The 14,286-nt window shown below is 40.1% G+C and overlaps 1 pseudogene; it reads left to right on the top strand.

The window, feature by feature from the left end:
• The first annotated feature begins 427 nt into the window (after nt 1-427).
• LOC100404268 (RNA-binding protein 39-like) lies at nt 428-2,031 on the top strand (annotated as a pseudogene).
• Nucleotides 2,032-14,286: the final 12,255 nt, after the last annotated feature.

The raw sequence follows: 14,286 nt of genomic DNA on the forward strand, positions 1-14,286 counted from the left end.
ACTGTTGCATTAAATGCAGTAAGGTTTGATTGACTGGGAGTCCACTAATGCATGATGATTTCATTCAGCTGATGTTAAATTTAATATAATTTAATCTAGCTGACATTTACCTCTGCAGTTTCTCTGAAAAAAGAATGTGCTAAGAATACTGGAGTGTGAAGCAGTGGCCACCATTTCAGGGAGTTTGCCCACGCGGGCTGCTGAAGCCGCAGTCCTGCTGTCCCGCGTGGGCTTCTCTAATTCCATCGTGTGTTTTAGATTCGCTCGGGCCTCGCGGTCCCTGGAGCCCGATATTCGTGCTGGGCGGTCCCGCGGCCTGGACCTAGGGAGTTAGGAGTAGCAACAGCAGTGGCGGCAGCAGCGGTAGCAGCAGTAACTTCCCGAACAGGAGCACCACAAGCGCCCGAAAGCCCGCACAGGCGTTTGAGAAAATGGCAGACGATATTGATATTGAAGCAATGCTTGAGGCTCCTTACAAGAAGGATGGGAACAAGTTGAGCAGTGCCAACGGCCATGAAGAATGTAACAAAAAGAGGGAAAAAAGCAAGAGCAGAAGTCGTAGTCATGAACCAAAGAGAAGCAAAGTAAGGAATGAAAGTGAAGTAGAGGTAGAGAAAGGAAAAAGAGCAAAACCCCTGAAAGGCAACGAAGTAGAAGCAAAGAGAGGTGACGGAGCCGCTCAGGAAGTCGAGATCGAAGACTTAGAGGCCCCTCAGAAGTCCTTACTCCGGACCAAAATTTAACAGTGCGATCTGAGGAAAGACTGGATTGCCTTATAGCATCAAATTAAGCAGACGACGTTCCGGAAGCAAAAGTCCGTATCGAAAAGACAAGAGCCCTGTGAGGGAGCCTATTGATAATCTAACTCCTAAGAAAAGACATGCAAGGACAGTTTTCTGTATGCAACTGGCAGCAAGAATTTGACAAGAGATTTGGAAGAGTTTTTCTCTACAGTAGGAAAGGTTCCAGATGTGAGGATGATTTCCGAAAGAAATTCAAGACGTTCCAAACGAATTGCTTATGTGAAGTTCGACGATGTTAGCTTAGCTCAGTGCCTCTAGCAATAGGATTAACTGGCCAACGAGTTTTACGAGTGCCAGTCATAGTACAGGCATCACGAGCAGAAAAAAAACAGTGCTGCAGCAATGGCAATTTACAAAAGGAAAGTGCTGGACCTATGAGGCTTTATGTGGGCTCGTTACACTTTAACATAACTGAAGATAGGCTTCCTGGGATGTTTGAGCCTTTCAGAAGGATTGAAAGTATCCAGCGGATGATGGACAGTGAAACTGGTCGATCCAAGGGATATGGATTTATTACATTTTCTGATTCAGAATGTGTCAGAAAGGCTTTCGAACAACTTAATGGATTTGAAGTAGCGGGAAGGCCAATGAGAAGTTAGTCCTGTTACTGAGTGTACTGATGCTTCAAGCACTAGTTGATTTTTGGACAGTGATGAACTGGAAAGGACTGGAATTGATTTGGGAACAACTGCTGGTCTTCAGTTAATGGCAAGACTTGCAGAGGGTACAGGTTTGCCGATTCCACCAGCAGCACAGCAAGCTCTACAAATGAGTGGCTCCTTGACATTTGGTGCTGTGGCAGAATTCTTTTGTTACAGATTTGCAAACAAGGCTTTCTCAGCAGACTGAAGCTTCAGCTTTAGCTGCAGCTGCCTCTATTCAGCCACTTGCAACACAGTGTTTCCAACCTTCTAACATGTTTAGTCCTCAAACAGAAGTTGGATGTGATACAGAGATTAAGGACGATGTGATGGAAGAATGTAATAAACATGGAGGAGTTACTCATATTTATGTTAACCAAAATTCAGCTCAGGGCAATGTGTATGTGAGTGAAGTGCCCACCAATTGCTGCAGCTATTGCTGCTGTCAATGCATTGCATGGCAGGTGGTTTGTTGGTAAAATGATAACAGCAGCATATGTACCTCTTCCAGCTTACCACAACCTGTTTCCTGATTCTATGACAGCAACACAACTACTGTTTCCAAGCAGACAATGAAGGAAGATATAGTCCCTTATGTATATAGCTGTTTTTCTTCTCAAGAATTCATCTTGAGTTATCTTTTATTTAGATAAAAATAAATAGGCAAGGATCTACTGTCATTTGTATACAATTCCTGTTACCTTGAAAAAATAAAAAAGTTAACAGGAATGCAGTGTGCTCATTCTCCCTAAATAGCAAATCCCACTGTATACAAAACTGTTCTCTTGTTCTGCCTTTTTAAATGTTCATGTAGGAAATTAATGAACTATAGGAATAGCTCTAGGAGAACAAATGTGCTTTCTGTAAAAAGGCAGACCAGGGATGTAATGTTTTTAATGTTTCAGAAGTCTAACTTTTTACACAGCAGTTACATTTCACATTTCACTAATGTTGATACTTGGCTGATGGTTGAGCAGGTTTCTGAAATACACATTTAGTGTATGGAAATACAAGACAGCTAAAAGGGCTGTTTGGTTAGCATCTCATCTTGCATTCTGATCAATTGGCAAGAAAGGGAGACTTCAAAATTATAATATTTCTTGATGGTATCTTTTCAATTTATGTATCTGTAAAAGTTTCTTTGTAAATACTATGTGTTCTGGTGTGTCTTAAAATTCCAAACAAAATGATCCCTGCACTTCCTGAAGATTTTTAGTGAGAGTCTGGTAAGCAAAGCAGTCTGAGAAAGAAATAGGAAATGCAGAAATAGGTTTTGTCTGGTTGCATATAATCTTTGCTCTTTTTAAGCTCTGTGAGTTCTGAAATATATTTTTGGGTTACTTCAGTGTGTTTGACAAGACAGCTTGATATTTCTACCAAACAAATGACTTTCATATTACAACAATCTTTATAGGAGCCACTCAAATAAAAGTCTCTTAAAAAGGTAAAGAAAAGGAAAAGAAAATTACTATTGTGTAAACAAGAATGGGAGAAGGTATTTTCATTTTAAGTAAGCCAAAAACAATTGTTTTAAGAAACCTTGGCACATTCATTGTAAATCAGTCATATCCAACCCATTATGTGGGTATAGAGCGGCTATGTGCTCAGTCTGTTGAATTAATCAATATAAAGCATGCAGCTTTCCTACCCGCCTTGAAGAAGATCCATGACTGTGTGTCTGCTCACCAAAATGGTGGTTCTCAGTGTGGTCCTCAGACCAGCAGCATCTGCATCAACTGGGAACTTGTTAGAAATGCTATTTCTAAGGCCCCAGCTCAGACCTATGGACTCAAATACTCTGGTTGTGTGGCTCAGCCGTCCATGTTTTAATAAGCCCTGCAGGGGATTCTGATGTATGCTTAAGTGTGAGAACACCGCACAAGAAAACAGTTGTTTGCTGTTTCAGTGTTCTTAATTACACTCCAAAGGAAGAGAATTCTCCTTCTTTCTGAGTATTCTGTTCTTGAACTTTTTCACTGTTTCATAGGGGAATCTCCCCAATGAATTCAGGGAGTTGAGCCACAACTTAGTGTTTGTTTATAGTGATTCCAAGAGGTCAAACTGATGCCCATTGCCCTGACAGAGGAATGAAGACTCAGGGCCTGGCAGGTCTCCTGCTGGTAGAGGAGAATGGAAATTGACCAGGATGTGGAGCTCCCAAATGGTTACAACAACTTCCAAATCTATTTTTTTCTTTCTCTTATTTAAGTTGTGTTACAAATGAAATCCAATCCATATTTTCCCTAATTTACATTTAAAATGGTTCAAATGTTATGTTGATAGGAGATGAGTGAGTCCCCAAGGGACCTTATGAACCTACTAAAACCTAATCTTCAAAACAGGAAGTTGCACTTTACCCAGTGCAAACAAAGTTTAGCACGAAAGGCCTGATTTGTATTTAACTTTCTTAGCCCAAAAATTTGGAATATATTTTAATTTTCAAAACACATTCTCTTCCATTCTCCCTACCATCATCAATCACATCTGCTGCCTTTCTTTCTCATAGAAACTAAGTTGTGAGAGCTCTAACCTTATTTTCATAATCATATCCTTGTCTTTTATGGTTAAGGAATCATGAAACTCCGGAAATATACTAGTTATCCCTAAGATTAATTTAGTTGAACAACCATTCATTGTTGCCTGCACCAGGAAATAGGACTGGCCTGCAGTGAAAAAGGAAATTAAAAAAAAAATCAGAAACGAGTTGATCTTAGCTGAGAAATGACTATTTGGTGCACAAAATATATGTTTGATCATCATTTGCTCCAATTGCTTGAGAATAAGACATGGCCTCTATATTAGATTTCTGAAATTTTTTGGGAGATGCTAAAGAGGATCCCCATTAGGGAACAAGCAATTTAATTAGGGCTAGAGAAGGAGGAGGAAAGAGAGAACTGTGCAACCTGCCTCGGCCAGGATAGGATACAGTCAAGCTGTCTTGTGCTTAACTCCTCTGTGTTCCCATGGTACTTTGTACATACTTTCATCTAGTACTTCCCTCAAGGCAACTAATGATTTACACATCTATTTCTCTTACTAAGACTATGAGCCTTTTGAAGTTAGGGGCTGGTTTTTTTTTTTTCTCTCGAGGAAGTTGTGTTGAGTTGACCTTGCTGCTTGATACAAGGTACCTACTACTTCAACTGGTTCTCTTAGCCGGTTTGCAACTTGAGGCCTCATGGAGGATTACAGAGATATTATCACTTTGGTCTTACACCTAGGAGAAGGGGCTCCTAGCCAGGGAAGGGCAGAGCCTTTTTAATTTAAAAATGCCAGAGTTTAGGAATTTTTTTCTTTTATGGGAACAGATGGCCAGTAACTAGGTGTGGAGGCAGAAGAGCCCTGAGAAAATATGGTGAAAATAGGGAATACAGAGAGGTGAACTTCCCTCACCGGCACCTCCATCCTCACTCCATTCAGTGCCTCATCCTGAGCCAGTATGTCAGTGTGCAAATCACCCCAAAATTCTGGTTTTAAAAATCAGCAATCACTCTATTATCTTTCCAAGCTTTTGCAAGTCAGGAATTTAGGAAAGGTTCTACTGGGGTGGTTCTGGCATGAAATTTCTTGCTGCAGTCACAGTCAGGTAGTAACTAGAGCTGGAACAGGTGGGGTGCTGGAGCAACCAGGACCTGGATGGGCATCTTTCGCACTCTTCATTAAGTCTCAGGGCCTCTCCACATAGTCCCTCCACGTGGGACTTCCTAAAAGCATGTTTAGGGAGAACCAGGATGCCAAGCATTAGTGTGACAGTGAACAAGGTGGAAAGTTGGGTGGCCTTTTATGAACTAACCTCAGAAGTCTCATAGTGTCACTTCTGTCATAGATTATTGGTTGAATAGTGCCACAAAGCACACCCAGTTTCACAGAGAGGGGACACGGCCCCCTACCCCATGATGGAAGGAGTTTCAAAACCACATTGTAGAAGACTGTGTGAGATGGGAGATACTGTTTCAGATATCTTTGGGGAATGTACGGTTTGCCATGCCAGTAAGAAAGCTAACAGCTATAACCTCTATTTGCTTTCCAGCAAAATGGTGTCCTTAACCCCATTCTCTCCCCATCAACACACATACACACCCTCCACTTTTTATTCCAGTTACAGTTTTGTTTTGTTTTACACTGAAGGAATCTGGCATAACATGAATGTTAAGAAATCTTAAGGTTTCTGTCTAATGAATGTGAATTTAGGTTTCATAAAACTTAAAAATATCACAGGTTTCACTGTTCACACACATTCCAACATCATTTTCCCAGGAAATACTATTTCAAGTCCTGTTACAGGGGAAAAAGGTAGATGAAAATCAATATTGATGGGGAGTGCTGTACAAAAATATGTGTGCTGTGGGTTATATTACCACAGAGGTAGTAGTTTCCTGTGGAAACTTTTTCCACAGGAACAGTCAAACATGTTCACATACATTCCCATGTAATTTTCCCTGGCAATACTATTTCAACAGTCAAACCTGTTCACATACATTCCCAAGTAATTTTCCCTGGAAATGCTATTTCAAGTAATACATACCTCCCAAATAAACCTGTTCACCACCAGTCCTTTACTGGTGGTAAAGCTCAATTTTAAAATATTTTGAGAAAAAAGACAAAACTTGGGTGGGGAAAACTGATTTGCTGTTGCCCAAAGAAAAGGAAATTACTTAGTATTAACATTTGAAAAGAGAAGATTAGAGTTTGTCTCTTTTCCAAAGGTAATTTGTAGCGTGTTAAATAGTAGCTGGCATATACTGGCAAACAAACAAACAAAAAGCTAATAAATTCATCCACCAATTGTAGATGATTGTCTTTTTCTAGAAATTTTAGTTTTTTAAATAAAGAAGTGCCAGATTTTTAAGTTTCACTGAAAGTATCTAAAGCAGGCAGCAAGTAGCTATTGAGCTTGGTGAGATAATGACTATTTTCTTTAATTACCTTACTACCAAATGTTGTGCTATTCAATATATTCCACACATAAATCATTCCAAAGACAAGATTCAAGCCATCACAGATTTACATTTCACAAAGAAATATAAATTACCCTTGTCTCTGTTTTCCACATTGATGATCTGTGTAATGAGCTGAAGAGGTAAGACTCAGGAAACCATCTTCATTAACAGTAAACTACGAACAATTAATAACATTTTTTAAAAGAAGGAGGAGAAGCCATTACCCGGGGCTAGATAATTGAATTGTATAAACTTGTTGAAGCTTTACTCAACTATAAATGTATTTGCAAGTAATTATCACCCACAGCATAAATAACTTTATAATATTCTACCTGAGTCAACATTAGTCAGATTTGCAAAACACAAAGGAAAATAAGCAATTAGCTGATTCCTTATCCAAGAAAAGTATATTACTTAGTTACAAATAATTCCAAAATTCCCAGAGGAATGAGTGGGCAGAGGCTGGTTCTGTACAGCATATGACCCAACTTCAGATGTGGCAAGCAGGTGCCCTGTCAAGAGGAAGGCCACCTTCTGGTAACCTGCAGCCCAAGCTTCCTCTACTTTTCTGAAAGGCCATTATAACACAGGCTTGTAAAATATGGAAGTCTGAGGGCTGGTATTATAACCTGAGACAGTTTTGGGGATCTTCATATGGGAGTACCTGAAGTACACCTCTTGATTATTCTCAAAAGTAAATTTGCAGAAGATCTTCTTCCAAGAGCTTCAGGTCTGTGAGAGAAAAACCTTGGGGGAGAGGAAGGGAAGGTAGGGGAGCATGTAACCATGCTGTGAAATTCCTGGGCTAAATATTCATTTCAAAACACTAAGGTAGAAATGGAAACACTGAAATAGTCTATAAGCTCTCTAAATATTATCACTACATGATTTTTCATATGAATGCACTCATCTTCTCTCCCCATCAAACCTGGATGCTTTGTTGAGTCCTATCAAATAATTATTGGGGACACATTTTTCTGGAATGAACAGAGGGCAGGATCAACTTTTCTAAAGCCGAAATTTACAGGAATGTCTGTATTTGAAATCTCACTTGTATAACACCCGGCCATCTTATTGCCCATGATACTTGTGGACAAGGAACCAACCAAGGCATGTGTTTGAATGATTATGGTCTCTAACCTTAGTCTGAGACTGGTAGATTGCCAGGTGCTGACTCCACACCAAAAGCATTTCTGCCTGGCTCAGTCTTAATTGTCACAGCTGTTTCTCTGAGTACGTATGGGATGTGGTGCCCTAGTTCTTCCTAGGAATGTGCTTCTTGAATGAAGGAAACATGTTATCTGCTTCTTATCTGATTATATGTTTATAAATGCATGCCTACCTCTAACCTTGTCCACAGGCCAATTTTGGATCAGCCAAAGGCACTCATTTATTGTCTTAACTTTAGAAACTCTGCCCCAATAATTTAAGAAAGCCTAATCAGTAAAGGCATCAAATTTCTAGATTTTTTTTTAATACACAAGGCGTTATTAAGCAGAGTGACTTGGTTTGTACTTTTTCCCTTTCATTTTCCATAGGCTACAAACTGAATGTTTAAGTTCCACCCCCCACCGGCAATTCATATGCCAAAGCTCTGATTTCCAAGATGATGGTATCAGGAGGTGGGGCCACTGGGGGGTGATTAAATCATGAGAGTAAAGCCCACATAAATGGACTTAGTGCCCTTATAAAAGACACTCACCCCAAAAGTACTCATCTTCTTTCCCCCAGGTGAGGATACAATGAGAAGATGGTTGTCTGCAACCAGAAGAGGACTTGCACCAGGAACCAAATCAGCTGGCACCTTCATCTTGAACTTCCCAGCCTAAAGAACTGTGAGGAATAGATGTCTACTGTCTAAGGCACCCAGTCTATGACATGTTGTTACAACAGCCAGAACAGACTAAGACATCATCTAAAAATGTCCATTCGCAACCAAAAGTGAACTATAGTAATTATTTGTATATTACAAATAATATACAAACATACCCACCATTTTATTTCTCCCTAAATTCTATGTGTAACAGTCCTCTGGGAAACTGAATACTTTTCCTTCTTTGTTGCCAATAAAGATACTCTGTGATCTCGAGAGTTCTGCTATCAGTGGAGAGTAACCATTACACAGAAAGCTCCCCATGTGTAGTAAAGGACTCTACACATTATTCTAGTTATGCCACCCCGGATTGTTTATTTGCTGAAGAATCCCCATCCTTGGAATGGCTAACTTAGGTTAAAGAGCCAGACCATCAATATCATATACAAAAAGCAGCAATATTTTTTTTTTTTGAGATAGAGTTTTGCTCTTGTTACCCAGGCTGGAGTGCAATGGCACAATCTCGGCTCACTGCAACCTCCGCCTCCTGGGTTCAGGCACTTCTCCTGCCTCAGCCTTTCAAGCATTAATTTTTATTTAAAATGTTGTATCTTTTAAAGCAGTACATATATGCATTAGTTATCTGTTTTTAGCTTTCAAATTCTACAATAGCATTGATATTTGCGTCTATTTTTCAGATTAAAAAAACTGTTCTCCTACTTGCTTCAAGGCCTACTCACAGGTTATTAAAGGATAGGAGAAGCTGAAGGTCTGTGATCCAGCCACCCCACCAGCTGACACCTTGGTGGTACTTTCTTTTTTTTTTTTAGACAAAGTTTCACTCTTGTTACCCAAGCTGGAGTGCAATGGCGCGATCTCGGCTCACCGCAACCTCCGCCTCCTGGGTTCAGGCAATTCTCCTGTCTCAGTCTCCTGAGTAGCTGGGATTACAGACACGCGCCACCATGCCCAACTAATTTTTTTGTATTTTTAGTAGAGACGGGGTTTCACCATATTGACCAGGATGGTCTCGATCTCTTGACCTTGTGATCCACCCGCCTCGGCCTCCCAAAGTGCTGGGATTACAGGCATGAGCCACCGCGCCCGGCCCCCGTTGGTGGTACTTTCTAAGTAACATTTGGATATGCTCTTCTTTAAACATTGGATTCAGGGGAAAATTAGATTGAGGACTTTGTGGTTGGCATAGGGGTAAGTGTTGAGAAATGTTCCCTTGGCTTGGATGAAGGAAAGAATATGGCCATCCGGAACCTTTTCTAAAAAAACAAACAAGCGTTTAATCTTCTTGTTATACTCAATTTCCTTTTGCATGGAGAGTGTGGCACTGGGACTGCCTGTTTGAAAGAACTGTAAAGAAACAATGAAGAAGAATGGCAAAGGGGGTGACACTCAGGGCCCTCGATTACTTCCAGTTCTTTATACAATGCATACAAAGAAACACACATAAAAACACACACACACATTTTTCTATCACCACTTCCCATCCATGTACATTGTGTTCCTCCATATCCGCTATTCTCAATACCTTCTCTTGACTTAGTTAACTCACAATGACTTTGCATTTCTGAAGCAGGAATGACTACATCTCCCACATGCATTTCTTTCTTTGCTCCGTGTGTTTTGAGAGTATATTTCCTGACCATTAATCTCTCCCTTGTCTCCATAGAGCAAATGTAGAGTCTCCTTCTTTGGCATCTCCCATTGCTGGATAGGAAAATGCTGGGGACAAAAGTACTCCATACGTGCTTAAAGAACAAATGACAACATATTATCTATTTGTCATGAAAACTCTGAATCTGAATGGCCTATGACACTAACAGTCATTTCCTAGATGATGCTTGATATCTATGAACACTACACATACAAAGAGTACCCTAGGACCATACGTATGTGCCGAATGCAACATTTTTGCATTTTTATCTTTCTCCAGCTTAATCCTACTCCATCTCCAATTTTGAATACAATATTTGATTCCTTCTTTTAATGTCATCATCTAGCAATCCTGAACTTCTGCAGCAAGGTGACAAGGGACAATCGCCTTATGGTAACATATTTATCGCTGTAGATGACAAATATGGCAGAGCTTGCCTGTTACTTGTTGGTTTTTTAGGGGGCCATTCAGGGATATGGGTGTATTACTGTAGTTCAGTAGGTGAAAGGATAGAATTAGATGTCTGCCTTACTCGACTTTGTTTCAGAAAAGGCTGTGAATTCTTGTTTCCCTGATATTTATGAAGGATACTCTAGGATTTCTTTCCCCACATTTATTAAGCTTTCATTGAAAGCAATAGGTGAGACATTTAAATGTGTTTTTGGGTGGTTATCTAGAAGGAATATTGACATCTAGGTACAAAAGTGAAATCTAAAGTTAACAACTTGTATGCAAAGTTTTCATGATTATTACAAGGTTCAGCAACACAAAACATGCATCCCTAGCAGTGTCAGTGAAAATCTTACTACATTTAAGAGATTGACACTGTTCTCTGGGCTGCCCATCAGTTATAGAACTACACTGTGGACCTGGCACAGGCTTCCACGTTTCACACCTTAAGCCACATAACCTTTATACACCCCCAACTGTAAACTATCTGGAGGAAAGGTAGAGAGGTTTACAAATAAATGTATTTGAAAGAGCTAAGGAATTATCCACACAATTTACACTAGTGTCAGTCATTGAAGAAAAAAAGTCTTACTACCAGGTATAAGTTATACATAAGTGATTTAGACGCATTTTATGCACTCAAATGTCTCCAACGATCTGAGGACGATCAGGATGCATCAATGAATGCACTACTCAGGTATCTTTGCTTTGTCCCCTCAGCTCCTCTCTCTGTGCTTCTCTTCCCTGCTGTCTGCCAGGACACTGCAGTTCTGGACTTCATCAACAAGGTCCCCATGCCCTCATGCTTCTAATTGTGTTTGACCTGTAAAGAGCATCTGCAGAAGATCAGTGAGACAGAGGAAATTGGGATCTAGGCATTTATGCCTCTGGCTCCCTTCCTGCTGTTTTGCCTCAGGCTGGAGGCATCCCTCAACCACCTTTTTCAGGTGGCAGACTGTATAACAACTCAAAGACTCACCAGCTCCTTCCCTATTCCAGTAACCACTCCCTCCCCTCAAGCCTTCAAGCCTAAGAGTGGTAACAAGTTGGTTGCTACAAGTTACAGATAACTGCACTCTCCTTTGTGTTTCTCCTATGCCAACTTTGTCAATAACTCCCCCTCTAATTAGCCTTTTTTTGAGTGTGTCGACTGTTTATTGTTAGAAATCTGGCTGATGCATCCTGCATGTGTCAGGAACTCTGAAGAACACCCAGGAGGCAAGGCATGCAGTAAAAGGTAGGTGGCAACCACTTACAAGATCAGCATGGAGTTTTGGGGCTGAGTTCCAGATTGGGGAATGCTGGTGGAATGCAGCAGATAGTTGATTTTTGCAATTTGTAATTTACCACCATCATGGTGCACTTATTGCCTATTCCACAGGCAGGTGGAGAGAAGCTGCAGGACATGGAGCCAGGAAAATGGAACTCAGCCTTCCACTTCATGTCCTTTTCAGGGAACTATAGCATGAGCTTGTAAGGCCCCTCACTGTCACACTTCCTTGTAAAGGATACCTTAAGCCATCTTTATAAGTAAGAAGTGAGTGTCCTTTGGAATGGTTTTCCCAAAATCTTTTATACTCTGTAGGAAAAGGTCAAGCAATGAAAAATTATAGGATGATATATTTATGGTAAAGAGATGGTATTTAAAAACAGTTAAGAATTTTGCCCATTTACTTACTTAAATGAAGAAACATCAAATTAGCTAATAGTAACACACGTTTTCTTAATGGCATTGCAATAAAGAATTGCAAAACGCCATCTGGATCAACCTGCCACCTACAAGGAAAACCATGTTTATTCCATTGAACTCTGCCTACTCTAGAAGGTCTTTAGGGAAATGGTGATATAACAGTCTTCAACTTACCCTTGAGGTCAGCATTAAAACAGATATAAAGAATTATCAGTTATTTTTGTAACTGAAGCTTTAAAAGGGGTGACTATGGGATAGACCAAATCAACATCCAATCTCTAATAGAATGTTTTTCTTCCTGTCTCACCCATCCAGCATCAGAATTCAGGAACTAGAAAGCTGCCTTATGTTTAATGTATATATATAGTGTCTAGGCTGATGAGAAAATGTCCTGGGAAGAATTTCTAAAACTAGTATATAATCATTTTCGTCCCTCAGCTTGATCTATCCATAGATCATCTTGGCTAGATTTTATTACACTGTATATCTAATGTTTAGACAGATATAGAACATTATTACTTGATTGGAAAAGCATTTTCTAAGCAAAGTAAGGAATTTTGCTGTATCACAACATGGAGATACAGAAATTTGGGGTGAGGCCCTAAGTCTGCCATCTAACACTTGTACTTAGGGGTTTGTCACTTCACCGTTAGGGCTTTGGTACACCCATGAAGGGATAGAGGTAAATGATAAATAATGTCTTTTTCAGCTAGAATGAAAACCCTATTATCTGAACATGGGAAGATGGAAGGCCCTAGGTGTATCAGTCAGGATTCTGCTGAAATAATTCTACATAATAACTCCAAAACTTGGTGGTTTGTAACAACGAACATTTATTTCTACCTCAAGGTTCTGAAGATCACCTGTAACTCGGATGGGCTCAGCTGATCTCAGCTCCAAGCTTCAACTTGGATTCAGATATGCTCCATATTTCTTTTCAATCTGGGACCAGAGACTACCCAGGCATATTTTTCTCATGGCAGATAGCAGAAATACAAAAGAAAGGAGTGAGAGGAAATACACAATATCTTTTAAGGCTTCAGCTGGGAACTGACACCCTTTCACTTCTACCTAAGTTTCTTTGTCTGAACCAAGTCCCATGACCAAGACCAGAGTCAATGGATCAAGGTATATAATCTGCTTACTCTCTTGAGAAGCACTGCAAAGTCACATGGCAAAGGGTGTGGTGGGAAAATGCCATTACAAAAAAAAATAATAGTAAAACTTAGGAACGTAAATCCAGTCTGCTATCCCATTGGACACTGAGCATAGCTTATAATCTCTAAACTCTCCAGCCTATAATCCCTAAACTGCTCTTCCTGTCCTCATATAGGGCAGTAAACCCATACATCATCATTGAACTTTGCCAGCAAAGCAGAGCTACAGCTCTTTGAGAAGGGGTTACTGGTTGATGGAGAGGTATCACCCTGCTATTGGCCAGCCACTTCAAGACAGCAGAGAGTTTGCATCAGTGGTCTGAATCAGATGGGCATTTGTTGAGGACCCACATTCATCAACATTCAGGACAGAAAAGAGCTGTCTTGAGACATTTTATTCACCCCGATGAAGCCCAAAATAATTCCATAACAGTCTTTAAGTTCTCCAGTAAAATAGATTTTTTTTAGCCCTTCTCAAAAGTTCTCATATAAGAGATTCAATAGAAAACTGTGGAAGTTTCCTCTGTAACAGCCCCAGAAGGCCTGGCAGGGTGGTAGACTGCCAGAAATGCAAATTACCAGACTTGCGTCAACAGAAATCAGGAATTTCATCTCTCATTCAAGATCTATTGAGTCCTCTTGAAATCTGATCTTTATTCTTACTTGCTTCAAGATTCGCATCCAAGTCTGAGTCAGGAAACTCACCAAGCTACCCTTCTCAGAGACAGTCAGACCCCTGTGGCCTATTCTCTTCCTTGTTCTCATTTTGACTCTGACAACTATGAGTTGTAATGGAAATATTGGCATAATCTGAACTTTAGCTGTGGACTGTACAAGGGGAACTCATAGCTGCAATTTTAATTTTTTTACATATAATCTGCCAACATATATGCCCATAGTGTAAACTTACTTGGTTTAGGTTTATAAATTGGGTGTTTGTGACAAACTCTAAGACCCTCAGGGAAATCACTCTGTCATTAACAACTCAGTTTATTTAAGGAGCCATTAGTGAAAGAAAGGATGGAGAGAATAAGCTGAACTTGTATCTTTCCAACTCTCAACTCAATAACTATACCTCCTTCAGCTGGTGAGACCTCCCTTCTGTGGACAGTCATCACCAAAT

This window comes from Callithrix jacchus, chromosome X, assembly GCF_049354715.1.
Source record: "Callithrix jacchus isolate 240 chromosome X, calJac240_pri, whole genome shotgun sequence".
In the NCBI taxonomy this organism is placed as follows: Eukaryota; Metazoa; Chordata; class Mammalia; order Primates; family Cebidae; genus Callithrix; species Callithrix jacchus.